Raw genomic sequence first — 9,448 nt, 5'->3', positions numbered from 1 at the left:
ATAGATATCAAGAAACAAACCCAGGGCTTTGCCCTTTAGACTGACTCTCCACCTGGTGTTGACCTTCCTGGCTACCCCATCTAGGAGAGGCCTAGACATCAACAACCATCCGGTGAAGGAAGGACAGCATAAGGCCCACCAAAGCCATCACAAACAAAAGCCTCAGGAAAACCCATGAAACCCAGGCCATTCTCTTGAGGAGCTCTACTCCCAAAATGTGGATATTTCAAATACAATCAAAACAATCGCTTAAAAACTTGTTGAGCATCAGTGGCTCACGCCTGTAGTTCTAGCTCCTCAGGAAGCTGAGATCTGGGGATCAAAGTGTGGATTCAAATCCTAAGCATGTGACCTTGCCTCTATCAGTTCCAGGCCTCAGCTTGCTTCTTTGTCAAATGGGGATGCTGGGAGAACCTCCTTCCTAAGTTGTTAAAAATCGTTAAAAGAGGAAGCACAAAGCTCTGTACAGTCTCTGGCTAAGGGCAAGGGCCTGTTGTTGACCCCCAGGAATTGGTCAAGTGATTAAAAGGTGGAGTTCCCCAGGGGCTCCACTGATGGGCTAAGAAAAGATTCCTGGCAAAACCCAGCAGAACACTGGGACTTCCTAACCTAGGAGCCTCGGACACAGGACATTGCCAACATGTCATCTGATTATGCAGAGCCACAGTTCCTAGATTGCCTGCCCCCCTTCTCTCTCTCTCTCTCTCACACACACACTCTCTCTCTCTTCATACAAACAAGCTTCTCACTAGCCACACTACACAATTTCTTTTTTTGGAGGGGGGGGTCCAGTCGTGGGGTCTGAACTCTGGGCCTGGGTGCTGTCCCTCAGCTCTTCAGCTCAAGGCTAGCGCTCTACCACTTGAGCCACAGTGCCACTTCCAGCTTTTTTCTGCTTATGTGGTACTGAGGAATTGAACCCAGGGCCTCATGCATGTGAGGCAAGCACTCTACCACTGAGCCACCTTCCCAGCCCAACACACTGCACAATTTCTAACTACTCCCCCAATCAAGTTATATGTCACCTATTAAGGTTCATCAATTATTTACACAGTGTATTCATCCCAATCTCTGAAGTTCTTGGTGCCAGTTGGGGGAGAGGAGAAGGGCAATAGAGCTTGCACAGAGCACTGAAAATATGAGTGATAGCACTCCTAGCAAGTGCAAGTCCCCAAGTTCAAATCCCAGTACTGCAAAAAAAAAAATCATAAGTAAAGAGGAGCTGATAGATGTTTAAGAAAAGTTATTGTTAGATTGACAGTATGATCTTTGAATCTGAATGGTTTTAAATCCAGGCTCTAATAGTAGATAGCTGAATGACACTGGAAAATCTCCTGAACACTAGGTACCTCATTTCCTCCTCTGTTAAACATGAATGGATATAACACCTACTTTATATAGCTAGACAATTTAGTATGTCTGAATTGTTTAGAATAGTGCTTGGCACAGTATAATATTATGTAAACTTCACTTTAAGACATAATAAATTGACGCAAGACATAGCACCTCATGCCTATAATCCTAGCTAATCATGAGAAACAAATCTAGAGAATCACAGTTCAAGATTAGCGCAGACAAAATATTAGTGAGATTCCATCTCAACAAATAAACCAGTCGTGGTGGCATTGACCTCTAATCCAAACTACCCAGGAGACATAGGGATGAAGATTGAGGTTCTAACATGGCCCTGGAATGAAATTCAAGATCCTATCTGAAAAATGACTAAAGCTAAAAAGGGTTGGAGGGTAGGGATCAAATGGTAGAGTGTTCATCTAGCACCAATGAGATCCTGAGTTCAAAATCCCAGAAAATAACAATTCTGATCATAATAATAATAAATTGAAATTACAAATAAGTGTGAATACGATGGACCCAAGCTCAGTGCTAAGCTGACTAGGAGAGGCACTTGTCAATTCAGGGGTGATAAAATGTGCATCCCAGCATGCTGAGGTTCACAAGTCTAATGGACACTGATGGCTCATGATGCAAACCCAGCCTCCTCATCCACGTCCTATTACATAATGTAGTACCGCGCAGTACCTGTAAAGAAAAGAGGTTTATTTAGTTCACAGTGCTGAGGTCCAGAATTCCGTGCAGGCTCTGGTGAGGCCCTCCTGGGCTATCTTGAAACATGGTGGAGAAAGAGCAAGCCGTGTGTTCTCATCCTAATCACGTTCTGGTCCTGGTCCTAATTGTGGCATCCTGTTGACAGAGTTTGCATGTCACCTCCTAAATTAGATAGAGAAACAACTTAGTTTGGTTCCTTTCTTTCCAGGGAGAGCCAACTGTCCACTCTCAGCATGAAGCAACTACCAAAGACAGACCAGATACCTCCTGCCACCTCCCACCACCCTTGAAGATTAAAAGGGACCAAAGTCATTTAAGGAGGGAATCAGACAAGATAGATAAATGGGGAAAACAGAAGGTTATATTATTTTTTAAAGAAGAATCTGAAGTTGAAACCAGGAAGCAACGAGAAAAGCAGTTAAGCTTTCCTCTACTACATCTCCTTTGAGGTGTTAGGTGACTAGAACTGAGAGATCTAAAAGGGCTTGCTAGCTAAAACTGCCCCCTCCTCTGAAATGAGAAGCTACTGACCTCTCTGTAAATGAGAAAAGACAGCAAGTAGAGAAGTTTATCTGGGGGAAGGAAAGGCTAAAACATACCTATGGTTCTTAGGTTTGGGATAGAGGCAGAGAGAGACATCTCCACATTTTCAAATACTAAGCAGCACCCATCTTAGCCATCCAGACCACTGTCTGTGCTTCCCTCCAGCACACAAAGAGTAAAGGCAGAAGGTGACAGCTACCACTTTGAGAGGTGTGTATGTGTGTGTGTGTGTGAGAGAGAGAGAGAGAGAGAGACAGAGACAGAGACAGAGACAGAGAGAGCCAAAGAGCCAGAGAGACAGAGAGCCAGTTCTAGGGCTTGAACTCAGGGCCTGGGCACTGACCCTGATCTTTTTCACTCAAGGCTAGCTCTCTACCACTTGAGCCACAGCTCCACTTCCTACTTTCTTGGTGTTTAATTGGAGATAAGAGTCTCACAGACTTTCCTGCCCTGGATGAGCTAGCTTTGAACCAGGATCTTCAGATCTCAGCCTCTTGAGTAGCTAGGATTACAGACTTGAGTCACAGGTGCCTGGGTATTGTGAGTCTTTAATTCCCATGGGGGATTAATTCCTGCATGGGGAACATATACCCTTTCTCTCTTTTTTCCCATTTATCCCTATTTTAACCTTCTTAAAATAAATCCTTACTAAAAAAAAGAAAAAATGAGCAAGTATACTAATTCTGGACTCTCTTCTTCTACAACTGTGGAGTCATCACTGGGTCTCACATTCCAAACTCATCTAACCCTAATTCCTGCCCAAAGCCCCGTCTTCAAATATCATCAACTTGAGACATTGGGCATTAAGTTTCAACATGACTTTGGATGGGGACACTTGAACCCACTACCCAGTCATGCTCTTCCCACCTTCTTACATTGACTTCCTTGGGTGATGCCCACGGGACAAGGGAAAGCAGGAGAGCTCAAATTCTTCAGAAAGATGGGGACAATCACAATTACACAAAGCTTATCATCCTTCCTTCCTCCTTTCCTTCCTCCTGCCCCTTTCCCTACCTCCTTTCTCCCTTTTCTTTCCCGTCTGTGGCAATAGACAATGATTCACTTTAGTTTAATGTACTAGTAATGACTCATATGGACTATGATGAAGGTTACAGACTTTTTGTGTGTGTGTGCCAGTCCTGAGGTTCAAACTCAGGGCCTGGGCACTATCCCCGAGCTTTTTCTTTTGGCTCATGGCTAGTACTCTATCACTTGAGACACCACTCTACTTCTAGTTTTTTTGCTATTTAATTAGCGATAAGAGGATCCTGGAATTTTCAGCTCAGGCTGGCTTTGAACTGCAATCCTCAGCTCTCAGCCTTCTGAATAGCTAGGATTACAAGAGTAAATCATTGTTGCCTGGCTGTGTTACAGACTCTTGCAGGTCAATAGGATGGTTTGTCATAGGCCAAGATGTTGTACTTCACAGAGGACGGTAACTGGCTTTGATCATGGCTGGCAGGACTCAGCCTACAGTAGGAACAAAGCCACTGTGGTTAATTAGGACTGGGGGAATGCTTACATGGGATAGGACAATAACCAGCCACTGTCTCCATAATTGCCCGGAGATGGAATTTTGCATACAGCTCAAATATTACTCTACTTCCTAAAGTCCTTCTAGATACAGTTGGAGAGATGCTCCAAGGGAAGGATTTAGTACTTTTAGAATTACTGGGAGGTGGAGGGATACGATACTTAAAAGCTGTGTTGCCTGAAAAGAAAACCAGGAGTCTTGAATTTTGATTCTGTTTATATGCTTCAACTATGACATTGCAAAGGAGAAGAGAATTTGTATCTCTTTGAAGCCTTCAGTAGATCAGCTTAGTGATTCTCACATACACATTGATCATAAAGGAATATTGAATCCAGAGATGAAATAGGATGATATTTTATCATATCCTCCATGGAATAACAGAGTGCCTTCTTGACTCTTTGGTGAAAGATCTTAAAGTAAAAACATATTTATAGCCTAGTAAAGTGGCTCATGCCTGACATTCCACCTAAGTGGGAGGTAGAAATCGGGAGGATTGCTCATGTTTGTAATCCTAGTTGCTCAGAAGGTGGAGAGCTGAAGCTCATAGTTTGTTAGACAATGCAGGCAGACTTCATCTCTAATTAATGAGCAAAAAGCCTGGCTGGAGGTGTAGCTAAATGGTAGAGTACCATCCATGAGCAACAACACTGATTGAACTCAAGCCAAAAAGAAGGAAGGAAGGAAGGAAGGAAGGAAGGAGGGAGGGAGGGAGGGAGGGAGGAAGGGAGGGAGAGAGGGAGGGAGGGAGGAAGGGAGGGAGGGAATACAGATGGCAGGATGCTTGGAGTGTACCAGATCTCACAGAACAGCCAGGCCGGGGTCATGGAAGTCAGAGTTAGAGCAGAAGCTCACAAGTAGACTCACTGCAGTGCTCCTGAGTAACACCCTTGGGAGTAAGAGGAACGGGAGATGCTAAGGAGAAGATGAATCGGTTGTAACCATCACAGTCGTCCACTCCCATGCCTGAGATGGACTCTGTGTTGCGGGCACTGAGGTCATCAGGGGTGATGTGTTGAGGGTATAAGGAGGGAAAAACATCCACAGACACTTAAAAAACAAAACACAGCATGCAACATTAACTAAATAAATAAATTTAAAAGGCCCACACAAATGGAGCTGTGTGAAGTGATATGAAATCTATTCCCTGGGAGAAGACAACCTAACCCATTCTGTGCCTTGTCCTGCAGGCTCTTCACCTCATACCAAGGAGGAAGACCGGGAGAATGGGGCAGGGGGCAGGGGGTGGGGGCTGGGGGGGGGCAGCTGGGAAGAATGATGGAAACAGAGGTACTTCAGAGCTAATGAAATTGGCTGATTCCTTAATTTCAAAAAGCCTGAAAGGACCATTTTGGTTTTGAGGATTTTGAAACTGGAGCCTGGACATCATGATTGATGTCATTGAATTCATGATTTTTCCAAGATGTGACGATGGTGTTCTGATTGAGGAATGAAATGTCCTTCTCCTCAGATGATGCAACTTAAAGGATTTAATGAGAGCCAGAGCAAGCGGCTCATGCCTGGTACACTAGCTATGTGGGAGGTGAAGATGGGAGGATTTTAGTTCAAGACCAGCATCAGCAAAAAGTTAATGAGACTCATCTAAACATTATGAGCCCAGCATGGTGGCACACCCCTCTATTCCCAGCTATATGGGATATAAAGGCAGGAATCAGCCCAAGGCAGAAATAGAAAGACCCATCTGAAAAATAAAGACAAGAAAGACTAGACATCTGAGAGCTTCAATCCAGCAAGCAGTGAGGCTTTGAGATTAATTTCCAGCACTGGAGAGAGAGAGAGAGAGAAAGAGAGAGAGAGAGAGAGAGAGAACAAAACACTTAATAGGGAGGGTTCTATCATCTCTCTCCAAACTATGTAGCAGCAGGTGTGTGTGTGTGTGTGTGTGTGTGTGTGTGTGTGTGTGTGTGTATTTGTGTCTGGAGGGGGACATCAAGTATAAAAAACAAAAAAAATCACCAAAAAACCCAAAGCAACTTGCCAAAAAATTAAATTATGCAATACTGTACAGCTTTCTTTGCTTTCTTTAATTTTTCATATCTGGCCTGGGGCTTGAACTCAGGGCCTGAGCACTGTCCTTCAGTTTCTTTTGCTCAAGGCTAGCACTCTACCACTTGGACCACAGCACCACTTCCAGTTTTCTTTTTGGGGGGTGGGGAAGGGTGGGAAGGTGTGTGATTAACTGGAGATAAGAGCCTAGGGATTTTCCTGCCCCTGCTGGCTTCAAATCAGAATCCTCAGAGCTCAGCCTCCAGAGTAACTAGGATTACAGGTGTGAGCCACTGGCACCCAGCTGTACAGTTTTCTTTAGCCCTCACAAGCTGAGACCTGTATGTCACTGCTGTGGAGCATTGGGCGGATTTCCCAGGAGGAAGGCCACGGGCGCATGGCCAGCGTTCCTACCCCAGGTCACAGACGGAAAGACTAAGAAGGACATGTGAGCATCGTTTCCAATATCCACAACTAGAACACATGCGTTAGGAGCGAGATGACTCTTGGTGGCCAAGTTTGACTCAAGATCAAAAGAACAAATTTTAAAAGAATTGGTATGCTACTGCTTCTGTCAATAATAAGCTCCGCATTAGAGCCAGCATGAGCATGGTGGCTCCATGACCGCTGAATGGGGAGCTATATTGCAGACGCCTTGAACCCTGAGCAAAGGAATGACTTGAGATCTCAGACCCCAGGAAGGATTTACATCTTCTTTAATCTTCTGATGACAGTATAGTCCCCATGAGATCGGTAGAAGCAGTAATGCTGGTCCATCAAAGATCTCTCCTCTGTATGTCTGTGCCCATGGCTGTTGGGAAGGGAAGAGAGAGGGTAGACAGACTCATGGAAGCCTGGGAAGGGCCCAGCAGGTGGGAGGCAGAGGCTAAGGTGCCTCTTGGGGAGTCTTCCCTTCTCCCTAGGAGTCTTTGTGCATCACTCCATGATCACCAGGTACTCGACAGCCCGCTGAAAAGAATTCAGACGCGCTCAAGCTCCCAGCGGGAAAAGCTTAGAGCCCTGTAGTTGGAAATAGCTCCCAACCTGCGTCTCAGGCAGGTATTTTTAGGTTCTGTCTTGAAGACACAGAAACTTTCATACATTGCAGCTCTTTTGTCTGGAGCCACTGCAGCCCCAGACGTGTCATTGAAAGGGGGTATAATTGTGGTCTCCCCCACCCACCAATCTGAGCTCTCGGCTAGGGGCAACTCCCTGCTGTGCCCAAGAAGGGGGGTGGGGGATGGAGAGCCGTTCCTGGCAAGGGAAAGTCAAAATGGATTTTTTTTTCCCAAATAATAATGTGTTGATCAAGAAGAGAGGGAAAAATTGTACTGAGGAGAGAGGACACTGCCACAGGGGAATGAAGGCTACTTCCTGTTGGAAATCTGGTCTCCCTTTGCTATACAAGCTATGAATTTCAAGCTTGGAGGACCCAAAGTGTCATGCTGAAGGGAGGTAAATAATACTGCTAGGGATGGATGAGAGATGGACAACTGTGATTAAGACCAGGCAATCTTACTGTCAATCATTGGATAGAGTGAACAAGAGGAAAGAAAGAAGGAGTGATGGAAAAGAAAGGAAGGAAGGAAGCATGGCAGGCAGGCAGGCAGGCAGGCAAGCAGGCAAGAAGGAAGTCAGGAAGGAAGACAGGAAGGAAGGAAGGAAAGAAGGAAAGTGAAAGCAGATATAAAAGTGGCAAGAAGAATTCCAGTAGTGCATTGGAACTGGGCAAGGGGTGTGTGAGTCCCCAGTAGGCCTGGGCACCATCTCAGGTCAAATCAGTAAGGCCAGCATGGAGCTACATTTGGTAAGGAGGATCTCAAGAACCCATGTTGAAATGGTAGAGAAGTTGACCCTGAAGTGAAAGACCCACATGCAGACACTTTGCATGACCATGGAATGTTATATTCATGAAATGGCCCCCAGCAAGATGACAGCAGTCTCTGCCTTTAATGTGAAAAGAATGAGGGGATTCCCTCAGCCTCCTAATTTCCGTGAAATAAATCCGCAGGAACTGATACCCATCAGGATAAGCCTTTCAAAAGGTTTCTCCAAAAAGGGAATAAGTATCACAGGTTAAAGAAAAAAAAAATCAGCAAGGATTTATTTTAACCAAACAGGGAGACAGGGAGGGAAGCAAAGGAGAAATATTTGTTTCACACACGGGACATGCAAGACTCCAAGTGTGTCTGGAACATTAGTTCACGTTGTAATCCTTGTATTCTGGATGATCACAGGTTGAAGCCAGCACAGGCAAACAGTTCTGGGTGTGGAGGCAGGCACCTGTCATCCTAACTACACTGGAGGCTGAGCAGGGCAAGATCTCAGTTCCAGGCTAGGTTGGCTAAAAATGCTGGCAAGATTCCATCACCAAATGTGACACACCTGTCATCCCAGATGACTCGGGACAAGAGAAGTCTTCAAGCATGGAGACAATGAGTTTAGGTTAAACCAAGTACCCGAAACATGGTTAAGATAGGACTTAGTTATTATCCCCAAATAAAGTTTATAGCATGTCTAGCTTATTGGTCGAGATGAGATCTCACTAACTTTTTGCCCAGGCTGGCCTCAAAGCATGATCCTTCAAATCTGTACCTCTGAGGAAACTGCCTCACTAGATTGACACCTGATAGCAGAACACAGCTGACTGAGAGGAAGGATGTATGTGGGAACAGGGTTTTTTTTTCCCACTGGTGTAAAATAGTGAAGTAGTTACCCACAGAATCGAGAGATCAGCCACGGAGTGGAAAGCAATTGCTATTCCAGGAGTGCAGCACAAAGGTTTCTCCCAAGAGCTCTGTCTCCCTGAGAAGCCAAAAGCTGCCTTAGTGTTTTGGAGGTAGGATGGCCCATTCCAAACTGCAGGACTCAGAGTTGCCAGCAGCAGGGTACTGAGCTGCACACCCAGTCCTCCTGACATCAAGGCCTTCTGACAGCACACAGACCTATATGCTGAAGGAGCCAGATGGAACTCTGAGACCTACTGAAAACTGTACAGAGTTTCTGCCCGCAGTGCTGTAGTACCCCATAAGGGGAAAAAATGGTAGCAGGGCTTGAACTCAGGGCCTCATGCTGTTGCATGGCTTTCTTGCTTACATCTGGTGTTCTACCACTTGAGCCAGGTCTTCATCCCAGCATGTTAGTAGTTAATTAGATTTAGAGAATCTCAGCACCTTTCAGCCCAGTCTGTTCTTAGAAAAAGATCTTCTGGAATTCTATGCCTCCATCAGAAAGAATGACATTGCCCCATTTGTTAGGAAATGGAAAAACTTGGAAAAAATTATATTAAGTGAAGTAAGC

Source organism: Dipodomys ordii, unplaced genomic scaffold (assembly GCF_000151885.1).
Source record: "Dipodomys ordii isolate 6190 unplaced genomic scaffold, Dord_2.0 Scaffold106, whole genome shotgun sequence".
NCBI classification, from domain to species: domain Eukaryota; kingdom Metazoa; phylum Chordata; class Mammalia; order Rodentia; family Heteromyidae; genus Dipodomys; species Dipodomys ordii.
The sequence above is the reverse complement of the archived record's forward strand: the minus strand, read 5'-3'. Positions refer to the sequence as shown.